Consider the following 12,348-nt stretch of genomic DNA (forward strand, 5'->3'; position numbering starts at 1 on the left):
GAGTCTCTTCTCCGCCACCTGTTGTTGCCAGCCTTCACCGCTATCAACTATGGAAGGTTTTAGAAGTGACTGGCGCATACTTTACATTTCCTTACTTCTAAAGGGACACTTTACTGATGGATGGCGCTGGTGATGGGACTGTGAGTAGCGGGTGCTGGCAATATTTTAATTTAACAGAACATCCCGATCTCCTCCGATGATGACAGCATAAGTGAATTATACAGCAGCACAGGTGGCCTCAGCTGTGAAGACATTCAGCCATAAAGATAAACTTGCTACAGAAAGGCCAATATTGCCAAACCATTCATTTTGTTTATAAACCTGTTTTCTGAAAATCTTCCAGTAAGCTTGTCATGTGAGGATGTATGTAGGCTACTGTTTCCCATATTACTCTTGATATGATGATTGGTACAGCCATGATGGTTGGCTGTCGGGCAGAAGTTGTGGCTTCAGTAGGTTAAGGTCTATGACTGTTGGACAAACTTGCAAAAATCTTGACTGATGTGGCTCAGACAAGCCATCTAATGTGTGTATGAAGCCTAAGAAACACTAATGAGTGCAGAATACAGATAATGAAAAGTTCAAGATGACTGTAACCATTGGTGTCAGCAAGAACAGATTTTCTGATTATTGGTGATCTGCAGTATCCCCAATAATACAGATGCTATACCTGATTATGTAGTGATCTGCAGAATCACCAATAATGCTAGTATAGCAAGACACAGGACAATCGGATGTAAGGATAGGTGTTTGGTGCAGCAGTAATACAACATACAATGATCACCCGAGGAGCGGGTGATTCAGACTAGTCGGTGGTCACCTGAGGAGCAGGTGATTCAGACTGTACTACAACCACTGGTCACCTGAGGAGCAGGTGATCTAGACTGTACTGCAGCTACTGGTCACCTGAGGAGCAGGTGATTCAGACAGTACTGCAGCTACTGATCACCCAGGGGCAGGTGATTCAGACTGTACTGTAGCTATTGATCACCTGAGGAGCAGGTGATAAAACTGTACAGAGAATCCCTCACCAGAGACTAGACTCACTGGTGAGGGCAGAAGAGTCAGACAAGCAGATTCGGCAACAGACGAACAGATACGGTACAAAGACAAAAGGCTAAATCAGAGTAGTATTCAGGCTGAGTCGGCAACAGGATCAGATAGGCAGAAGCACAGAATCAGTAGGCAGAAGAGTAGTCAAGGCTTAGCAGAAGGTCGTAACAAATAATACAATTCAATTACTACTTTAGCTATCAACAGAATCTGACTAAGTGTGGATCCCCATCTCCAGCTGGTTCTAGCACACTTTGGGATCTGACTAAGGTCTGAGTGCTAACACGTAGCATTTGCAACAGCAGACGAGGAGCTACTGCCAGGCATGTCCTATATATACTGAGAGCGCCCCATAGCGCCGCCCCAGTACTCAGCCAATCAGGAGCACTGCTGGAGTCAGCTGACCGGCCGATCAGCTGACTCCCCTTCTATTCGCATAAAGGTCCTGGCACGCGCGCATGTAGCCCTCAGTCTATGTGCAACTGAAGGACCAGGCAAAACACCATGTAATAGCGCGGCGGAGGCCGCCGGTTGAGACGCAGAGACAGCCGCCATGCCGCTCACCGCTGCGGCAGCCTCTCTGCCATTCATAGTCCCAGGCAAAACTCCACCATGTATTAGTGCGGCGGAAACCGCCGGCTGAGACGCGGAGACAGCCGCCATGCCGCTCACTGTTGCGGCGGCATCTCCGCTATCCATTACAATGACATTTTAAAAAAAATGCTGCCTGGGGGTTGCTGGTCCAGGCCACACTCATTACCTCCCTTCCCCCCGCCACTTCTATCTGCAGCAATCCATCACTTTGTCGTTTTGTGACCTTAAGGTCACGACGCTGCAGATTAAGCGCCTGTGCTCTGCACAGCGCTGATTGATGTGAATGGGGAGAGGAGGGGAGCAGGCAGCGGTGAGCCTATTGAAGGCTCTAATAGGCGGGGAATGGGCATTTTGCAGGCGTTCCTTAGCCTGCAGTGGGGTGCCCCTTCCCCGAATGTCTGTCGACATGTGAATGTCGCCAGATTCCGGGGGGCTAGCAGAGCGCAGGGGGAATGGAGAGCGACAGTCAGGACACACAGGCATGTCCTGCAGATAGGAACATGTGTCTGTGTCCCTTTTTTAGATTTAAGAACCCGCCTCGGGTTCTCTTTAAGGCTGATACACACTTTCAATTATGATTGGCCAATTAAGGACCAATTTTACCATTTTTTTTGTAGTGTGAGGGTTTATCTACACAATCTGCTCATGGTATTCCATATCTGTTGACCTTCATTCTACATGGAGGTGGTAAAATCGGTCAGTGAATGGCAGATCATAATTGAAAGTGCGTACCAGACTTTAGGGTGCTTACGCACATCCAATAATTGGCCAATTTTACCTCCATGTAGTATGGAGAGCCTACTGATTTTGAATACTTTGAACAGAGTGTGTAGGTAAGCTCTCATAGTGTCAGAATTTTAGCAGTTTTATTTATGCAGGAAATGTGTATGTTTTAAGTTTTAATGTTCTATGCAAAATTTCATTGTAAACTGTAAAGTTAGAGTACTTCTTTAATATATTGCTCTGAGACATCTCAGCATATTCCAGGCTGTGAAGCTTATAAGATTATTCTAGTTGCAAGAAGGCAAAACATTCTTGTTTATTTTAGTATCCATATCTACAACCTTGACATTTGAAAGTTGCTTCTGTGTGAAGACTGGAAAGAAACACGTTTAAAAGTCAAATTACTGCAGCAATCATATATGTACATTTGCTCAGTTATTACACATAAATATTAATGAAATACATTTAAAAGCTGGGTACTGCCAGTGATGCTTTGGGTCTGTGAAAAAATTTCGTGGGATTGTTTTGGTTCTGGAGGATTGTTGACATGTACTACAAGGCTGTTACAGCTGAGGCGCGACGGATAGCGGCGGATCGGCGTGGAGCGGCGGCGATCGGATTGCACACGCAGCTAGCAAAGTACTAGCTGCTTGTAGCAAAAAAAAAATTATGCAAATCGGCCCAGTGGGGCCTGAGCGGTGCCTTCCGGCGGCATATCCCGAGCTCAGCTCGGGCTTACCGCCAGGAAGGTTAAAGTACTGTGACATTTTTTTTTTCTTTCTCAGACTACAAATGAAAGATTTTTTTTTTTTTATGACCACTGATCTCAGTTTTTGTTTGATGAAAAAAAACAATACTACTGTCTTCCTATACAGACATTAATAATCTATTATGCCAAGAGGGAAATAGAAAAATAATGCACTAAGTGAAGATTCAAGTTTTTTTGTTTGTTTTGTTTTTAATTGTTTGTATGAGAAGCTAAAGGAGTAATGAAGACTCAGATATAGCAGCTGCCATGTTTAGAGGTAACAGATGAATATACCGTATTTTCCGGACCATAAGACGCACTTTTTCTCCCCCAAAAGTGGGGGGGGAAAGTCAGTGCGTCTTATGGTCCGAAAACTACTTTTCAGCCGGCACCAGGTGTCCCAGGTTTCCCCTCACATGCACATATAGAAGTGGCCTGCTGCTCTACTTACTGTTTGTTGAACCATATGTAAATGCAAGTAGAACTAAGGATTGGCAAAAGTGGTCGCTCTATGGCCTGCCCGAAAAGGTATCGCAGCCACTCAGTGTCTCAGCGTCAACCATCTCTATGGTGATCTGAAAAGCTGGGCGCTGATTGGCTGCCGCTGTGGATGACTCGTGCCTCAGCCAATCAGACTCGGAACATATTAAAGGCCGGCTATCAATAGCGGCGAATATGTGTGTCACAATCGTGGGTTAGCAGATAAATACATGGATTATAACTCGCTGCCAGACCTGAGCAGGCAGTTTACAAGCTGCTATTATTGACAGTCCTGCAGGCAAACACGATCATATATAAAGCGCAACTTCTCGGTATTACGATTGTTTTTCCCCCTCCCGCTTACTGGATGTGCACGCTCTAGCCTTTCAGCGCAATTAGCAGGCACCGTGACAGCTGAGGTCTCCTCTCTGATAATGCAGCCTTCTCTGAGTCTGTGCAGGTGCCTGCTAATTGTGCTGAAAGGCTAGAGCGTGCACATCCAGTAAGCGGGAGGGGGAAAAACAATCGTAATACCGAGAAGCTGCGCTTTATATATGATCGTGTTTGCCTGCAGGACTGACAATAATAGCAGCTTGTAAACTGCCTGCTCAGGTCTGGCAGCGAGTTATAATCCATGTATTTATCTGCTAACCCATGATTGTGACACACACATATTCGCCGCTATTGATAGCCGGCCTTTAATATGTTCCGAGTCTGATTGGCTGAGGCACGAGTCATCCACCGCGGCAGCCAATCAGCGCACAGCTTTTCAGATCACCATAGAGATGTTTGACGCTGAGACACTGAGTGGCCGCGATACCTTTTCGGGCGGGCTATAGTGCGATCCCCAGTGATCAACAAGAAGTCCTTAGCCAATCATTGCCAGCAGATCTCTCTGGGACTGCACTGTCATCAGGGCCACGAACTGCCGGGGAAACACAGGAAACTACAAGCTGTAACCCACAGTATCTGCACCACCATCAACACCATTTCTCAGGAGGACAGTCACAGGTCAGAGAGCTGGCAGCATGGGGAGCAAAGTGAAAGAGACCAGGAGATGGCAGCATCGCATCGGCACAGCTGGAGGGGATCTGGGGTGCTGGTGGTATGTATGGTTTGTTTGTTGGGAAGGGGAGACTGGGGTGTGGGGTATATGAGGAATTGTGTGGAGGAGGGGGTAATGTCATATATAGGGGTCTGAATCAGAGTGTGTGGCAGAGGGGGGTGCTGCTTAGGAGAGAGAGATCAGAAAGTTACTGAAGGAGTGAATGTTTGAGATTATGGTACCAGGTATGTGGAGGGAATGCTGGTCTATTGGAGGCAAGAGTGTATGGGAAGAGAAGACTGGCAGATGTAGGGCGAGTGGTAAGGGTGGCCTGAGGGTGCGGTGAATGGGAAGGAGGGGGTGGTGGTGTAGCTGGGAGGCAGCAGGGTTACTATAGCTAGGCAGTGTATCTTAGGAGATAGAGATAGCTTGGGGGAGGTGACACTTCACAAAACGCTCCTGCATCCTAGATGCACCAGGCTTAGAATATTTTTTTCCCTGGTTTTTGGCCTCTAAACCTTGGTGCGTCTTATGGTCCGGAGCGTCTTATGGTCTGAAAAATACGGTATAGAAGTGACCGTTAAACAAGAAAGTTTTTAATTTTTATAGTCCTAGCCTCAAGGGGGGAAATCTCTACTTATTTTTTGAGGCTAGGTCCTATTAAGAAGCATCAAGATACTCTATTTTTGTGATGACACTGTAAGAAGGTTTGACTACAGAAGATTTGAAAATGTTGCTACTGAAGCTTGGAAGTCTCACAAGATAATCTCTTTTGTTTGAAGCAAAGAAGACTCCAAACAAGCATTCCTTGCAGGCACCAAGAAGAAACCCGCTAAGACAAGCGATGAAAGCCACATGCTAGAAGACTATGCTATATCAACATGAAGACAAGCCAATGAATGAGGCTATGTTATAAGAAGCTCTGATCTGAAAACAGCTGAAGAAGAAACAATTGGAACTGGAGTAACCAGAGAAGTGTGAGGACTAAAAAGTACTTTTACTTCTTTAACAACTCCAACCACTGGTTGACGCACCAGCTGAGAGAAGATCGAGACAGCACTAAGAGAAAAGTGGGCCTGAAGGTATACAAGAAAAGAAGACCAGACAGAAGAAGATATCAGGTTAAAAGATAAATGAGATTATCAGGTGAGTGAAGAGAGCGCATTGGAAGATGAAGATGGAGATATCCAGTTTTTACAGACAAATCTGATGAACTAGAAGAGGACATAAAAAATACCATAAGATGAGTGAAAGAAGGTTTTGATAGATATTTGAAACTACAATAGAGACTGTTACATCATATCAAGATTTCAAGATCAAGACTAAGATGTCAAGATCATCCAGTTATTGAAGAAGCCAACCAATGTACAGATTTTAAAATGACTGATTAATACGCATTCATATTCTATTTTTGATTCAATATATGAAGAAGATGTTGAAGATATGGATTTTTCTACCTATGCAGCGATATACTGCCATGCTACAGATACAGAAGCAGATGCAGTAAAGACTTATGAGAATATACAGGAAGAAAGACATTCTACAGGAGAAACAAGGAGATAACTGTTCACAATAATGACATACAGCACTCAAGCTGGTTCTGCAGAAGGCTGCACTAAAATACATTATATGTACAAGATGATTAAAGGCCTAATGTGATGAATGAAGCCTGGATTGATGAAGACTTTTAAATACATGAAGGAGAAATGAAGTTATGTACACCAAGAGACTGGAAGAGAAATCCATGCCTTAGGTAATCGACTAATGAAGTTCAACAAGAACAGTTTGAAGATGATACTCTATTCAGGAAGTGTGACACTGAGTACAACAGTTTACTAAAGTGATGAACAGATAACAAGAGAAGATGTTTTTGTAAATGGGCAAGGACTTACTTACTGATGTCAAGCTATGATAAAAGCCATGACACACATGAAGCTACAAATGAAGACATGTATGATATGCTATTGATGGATTTTAATACACAGCTTAAACGCGAACGTTTTTTTTTATTTCAGAATAAAAAAATTGAACGATTTTCAAAGAGAAAACATATCTCAAGATTTACAGAAAATAGATATTACCTTGATTTTTAAAAGACAAACTAAGATGAACTTAAGAAAACGCATAAGTAAGAAGAGAAGGAACCTGCTGTTGTAAGTTTGAACACTAGAGCAAACTAGTAAGAATGCACCCAGCACCATATAGCATCAATAATATATTTTTCTTTTTGAACCACAAGTGGGAAGGTAGTTAGTTAGATAGTTTAGGTTTTTTGTATTTTATGCTGAAAATTCACCAGAATGCTGCATATTACTTTTTTGTGTTTTCCCTTCCTCTCCTCTTCCTTTATATTTTTTCTCATAGGTGCTGAGAACAATATCAATTATCCGCAAAAATACTGCCACAAAAGGGTTTGCTGTACATGATACATTTGAAGATGACTACAAAAGCTGAACTTCACAATTTACAAGGAAGACTTCAAAATAAATTGAACTTGTTGCATCAACAATACACCCAGCGCCTGGACAAGAGTGACTGCTGGAATTGCTCAGACAGCCTTTATTCTTGAAGATGATGCCCAACCTAGAAATTTCAGTACTATTTGAAGAGTTGGAAACCAAAGTGCCCAAAAGGAAACCAACACAGACACATGGAGCACATACAAACTCTTTTCAGACTCAGCGCTGCAAGACGAGAGTATTAACCCCTACGCCACTGTGCTGCTCAAATGAAATTAAAGAAAATATTCTTCAGAAACGTTCAAATATGCAATACATGGACAATTGAAAGAGAAGATTCAATTCTCCAGAATAAAAGGACAGTCTAACATTTGTTTGAATTCCGAGAGAGATGAAAATATCATAAATGATGATAAGATATATTCAGCAAGGAACTATCGTAAATCTGCACATAGCCCTGCATAGTGAATGGCAACTGTACTCAGAGGCGGGACAAGGTCCTCCAGCACCCAAGGCTGAGACACCAAAGTGCGCCCCTCCATCCCTCCCACCCCAGCCTTCACACACTGATTGCTATTAGACTAAGAGGTGCCACAGGACCCACAACCTCCCCAACACCTTAATATCTAGTTATCTGGCTTGCTGTCACTGCTATGTACCCCTTTTCTTATTTCTTTCTGCTTCAAACACAATTAGGAATGACAGCTGAATGAATTGTGCGCCCCCTCCTACACTGCGCCCTGAAGCTGGAGCCTCTCCAGCCTATGCCTCGGCCCGGCCCTGACTGTACTAAATTGCAACCCAACTAATAAGGAGAGCAATACAAAGATCTCTTTGAAAATACAACTTGGAGATAACCGTTGTTACTCATCCTTTTCAAATTTTAAGAAAGCATCCTGGGACAAATGAAATTGCCCTATGACTGGTTCTAGCATACAAGTTATTGCCTGATGGTGGAAAAGGAAGATGCACCATAATTAGAGGAACACCCACTACATGACTTAAGGAGCAAGAACAGCTCAAATATCAATTAAATAGCTAATCCGTATATATACAAGAGAAGTACTGAAGAAACTAAGAGAGTGAAACGCCTTCAAGTGCCATGGTATGCAAAGATTGTCGTATACACTAGACTTATAGATGCAAGATGACTAGCCATAGTCAACTCAAAAAATATAGAGTTAAATGCGGGACTATTTGATATTACAGATGAAATGTTCTAAACAACCTGAACTGTCAATAATGCGCTAAAGTGGCAGGCTTAACTGCTAGTAAAACACTGGATTGATACTAGATTGCTGTAAAGCGGCACAAGGGGGGATCCTATCGTGCTATCATGAGAACTGCATGTAGTATACAAGAATTACAGACACTTGACTGAAAGCCATATGAAACATATGATGCTGTTAAAGAAGTTTCCAGAAAAGAAAATTCTGAATAACTACTGATTCCAATACTAATGAATGATTGGTGCGGAGTTCAATCAGAGAGAAAATCTACACATGACATATCCAGGATCAAGCATGTAACCACATTAAATATTGCCATGAAAAGAGACTGTGCAACAAGAAAACAATCATATATCACACTTAATCTACAGAATAATCTATCACATTTGACTTTTTGCAAAAGTAAACAGGCCAATATTTACATACAAGAATGTTGACCGGCTACAACAGAAGTTTCAAGAGACTTTCAGATCAACGGTAAAGATCCTGATCAATTTAAGAGAGAGAATTACTCCAAAATATTGGAAAAATGAAGTGGAGAAGCAACTTCAACAATGAGATATTGATACATGTGCTTTATTGAGAACATATTTGAAAACAGCTACTAGTTACTAGGTATCTAGCAACTTGAATTACCAAGAACTTTTTGTTGCCTACATTTTCTATATGATATCTATATTTAAATAGAAAGATGACATTATTTTATGGGATTCTGCTGGCAAACTACAAATACTTTGTTCTTCTACATACCATTTGTGAAAGAAACCTTGTGGTATAAGAAAGGTGTAGTTTAACTATTAATACATAATACTAACCAACTAACTAACCTGTTGTTAGCTAATAATAAAACATTGAATGCATTGTGCTCCAAAAGAACCCAGGGGCCACATGAATGGTATAATTCCTGTTTATACATTTTGAACTTTAAGTTTTACTACATGACTTGAAATGGGTAACAACTATTGCCTAGAATTTCCCTACATATCTACACAAGCTAACACAGTGATAAAAACTTCAAATTCAAGGGTGAATCCATACATATGTTATATACAAAGACTGTAGCCATATCTAGACCAGCTAAATATATTTATTGGAGAAAATATTGATTTTACTATTAAGTCTATTGTCAGGCTGGCAACACAGCAGACAATGCTACTTAATGAGCAAGGTTTTGCATGAATGAAAGATTGCATTACTTTTAATTTTGATTATAGATTTTTTTTTCTTTCGGAGAAATATAACACAAAAAAAAACGGAGATCGCTAATCATCTGCCATCATTTTCCTGCAAGGGGGGATGTCAGAATTCTAGAGGTTTTATTTTCTGCAGGAAAAGCTGTCATGTGTATGTTTTAACTTTTAATGTTCTATGCAAAATTTCATTGTAAACTGTAAAGTTAGAGTACTTCTTTAATATATTGCTCTGAGACATCTCAACATATTCCAGGCTGTGAAGTTTATAAGATTATTCTAGTTACAAGAAGCCAAAACATTCTTGTTTATGTTAGTATGCTTATCTACAACCTTGACATTTGAAAGATGCTTCTGTGTGAAGACTGGAAAGAAACACGTTTAAAAGTCAAATTACTGCAGCAATCATATACCGTATATACTCGCATATAAGCCGAATTTTTGAGCACAAAAAATGTGCTCAAAAGTGCCCCCCTCGGCTTATATGCGAGTCACCAAAGTGTCCAGTCCAGGGCCGCCTGTTTTTGTCCCCACCCAAGTGGCCGTATGCGTTCAGGCTTGCCTGCCTTTGTCCCCCCGAGTGGCCGTGTGTGCAGGCTCACCTGTTCAGGATCGGCGCCTGCAGGATCCATGGGTGATCGCGCTGGAAAGCGGGACATGAGCTCCTCCACTTGCGGGTCCCGCTTTGCCTGCACGTGGGTGGCCAGGGCGCTTGAAGAATCCGATCGGGGAACAGAGAGGAGAGAGTGCATCAGAGAGAAGAGAGCGAAGGACGAGCGCTGCACCATTCAAATCACTGTGTGCTCGTCCATTCGTCACCGCCGCACCGCGTCACCGTGAGCAGTGTCCCACATATGCTTGCCCATTGGCTGGAATTCCAGCCAATGGGCGAAGCATATGTAGGACACTGCTCACGGTGACGCGATGCAGTGGTGACAAATGGACGTCGAGCGCACAGTGATTTGAATGGTCCAGCGCTCGTCCTGCGCTCTCTCCTCTGTGATGCACTCTCTCCTCTCTGTTCCCCGATCGGATTCTTCAAGCGCCCTGGCCACCCACGTGCAGGCAAAGCGGGACCCGCAAGTGGAGGAGCTCATGTCTCGCTTTCCAGCACGATCACCCATGGATCCTGCAGGACCCGATCCTGAACAGGTGAGCCTGCACACAGCCACTCGGGGGACAAAAGCAGGCAATCCTGCACACACGGTCACTCGGGGGGACAAAAGCAGGCAGGATAGCTGTCCTGTGAGAGCAGGGAAAAAGTAGGCTGGACAGATGTCCTCTATCTTTATGAGCTACTGGTAAGCACTGGGAGCAAGTAGGCATGACAGTGCTGTGTGTGTGTGTGTGTGTGTGTGTGTGTGTGTGTGTGTGTGTGTGTGTGTGTGTGTGTGTGTGTGTGTGTCCACAGCCACCTGTCAGCCTCATAACTGCTATACTATATTATCTTGTGCTCCTACATGTACCATTAATAGATCTTATTACAGTGCTGCAGACATCTGTTCCTTGCATTGCGCATAGAGGTGATAGCTTCATTTTGGGTGGTTGTTGCAATTAATTTGGGGGTTATAGAAACCTTATGCCAGTTGTACTGGAGTGATTCTTGCATTTCACATGGGGTGATTATTTCATTTTATATAGGGGTGGCTGTTGCAATGTCCTACCCTCGGCCTATATGCGAGTCAATCACTTTATCCTGATATCTGAGGTGAAAGTTGGGGGGTCGGCTTATATGCGGGTCGGCTTATATGCGAGTATATACGGTATGTACATTTGCTCAGTTATTACACATAAATATTAATAGTCAATACAGACCTTCTAAAGAAAGAAATAGTTATTCTTAAACCCTATAATTACAAATAATAGAATGTATTACTTTGAAATACATTTAAAAGCTGGATTCTGCCAGTGATGCTTTGGGTCTGTGAAACATTTTCCTGGGATTGTTTTGGTTCTGGAGAATAGTTGACATGTACTACAAGGCCGTTACAGCCAGCAAGAAAAGATAACATTTCCCAGCCAGAGAAAGTCAAAATATGAAAAATATAAAACAATAGAAGGGGTTTTCCCAATTAGTTAAAGATGTTAAAATGGTGACATCTGCCGGTTGAATATATTATAATTATATCTTCTTAAGAAAGGCAAATATATAGAAAATGATTTTATATTATTCTATTTTAATATGCAATTATATCTTATATGATTAATTGTTTTAGGAAGAATTATATAATAAGCTTTATATTTAAATAAGTATATTAGAAGCCCTGTATGTTTCAATAAGCCTTAAATTGCGGAAGACTCTTACAGTGTCAACCTGACCAATCTTATGTCTGGGAAAGATCAGACACATTTCAAACTAATTATCAGAAGGACACATTATCAGAAATGCGTCATGAATGACATTGTTTAGTCTCAATGTCTTGGGCAATCAAGTCAACCAGCAGACAAGATGGCTGGTGACGTCCATTTTTAATTGACCTAATCACAATTTATAAACAATAATATTATGATTTAGGTATTCAAAACATGATAAAGCATTGACGCACGGAAGCTTTAGCCAATCAGAACCTGGGATTCAGGGAAGTTCCAGATTAGGCAGCCAATGTTGCATCTAATCACTATAAAAGTAGGAGCTGAAAGCTCATAGTTTGCAGAAGTCTAACAATCTCCTGAGAACACACACGAGGCAGAAGCTACCTTCCCACACGTGGTTCTAGATGCTGAAGAGATGACAGAGAAGGGGTAATATGCTTAATATTCTGGTGATTTACTTTATTAATTTTTCAGTATTAAGTTCTGATAAGATGTTAGCAAGAAGTTTTTTTAG

This window comes from Hyperolius riggenbachi, chromosome 1, assembly GCF_040937935.1.
Source record: "Hyperolius riggenbachi isolate aHypRig1 chromosome 1, aHypRig1.pri, whole genome shotgun sequence".
Lineage (NCBI taxonomy): Eukaryota > Metazoa > Chordata > Amphibia > Anura > Hyperoliidae > Hyperolius > Hyperolius riggenbachi.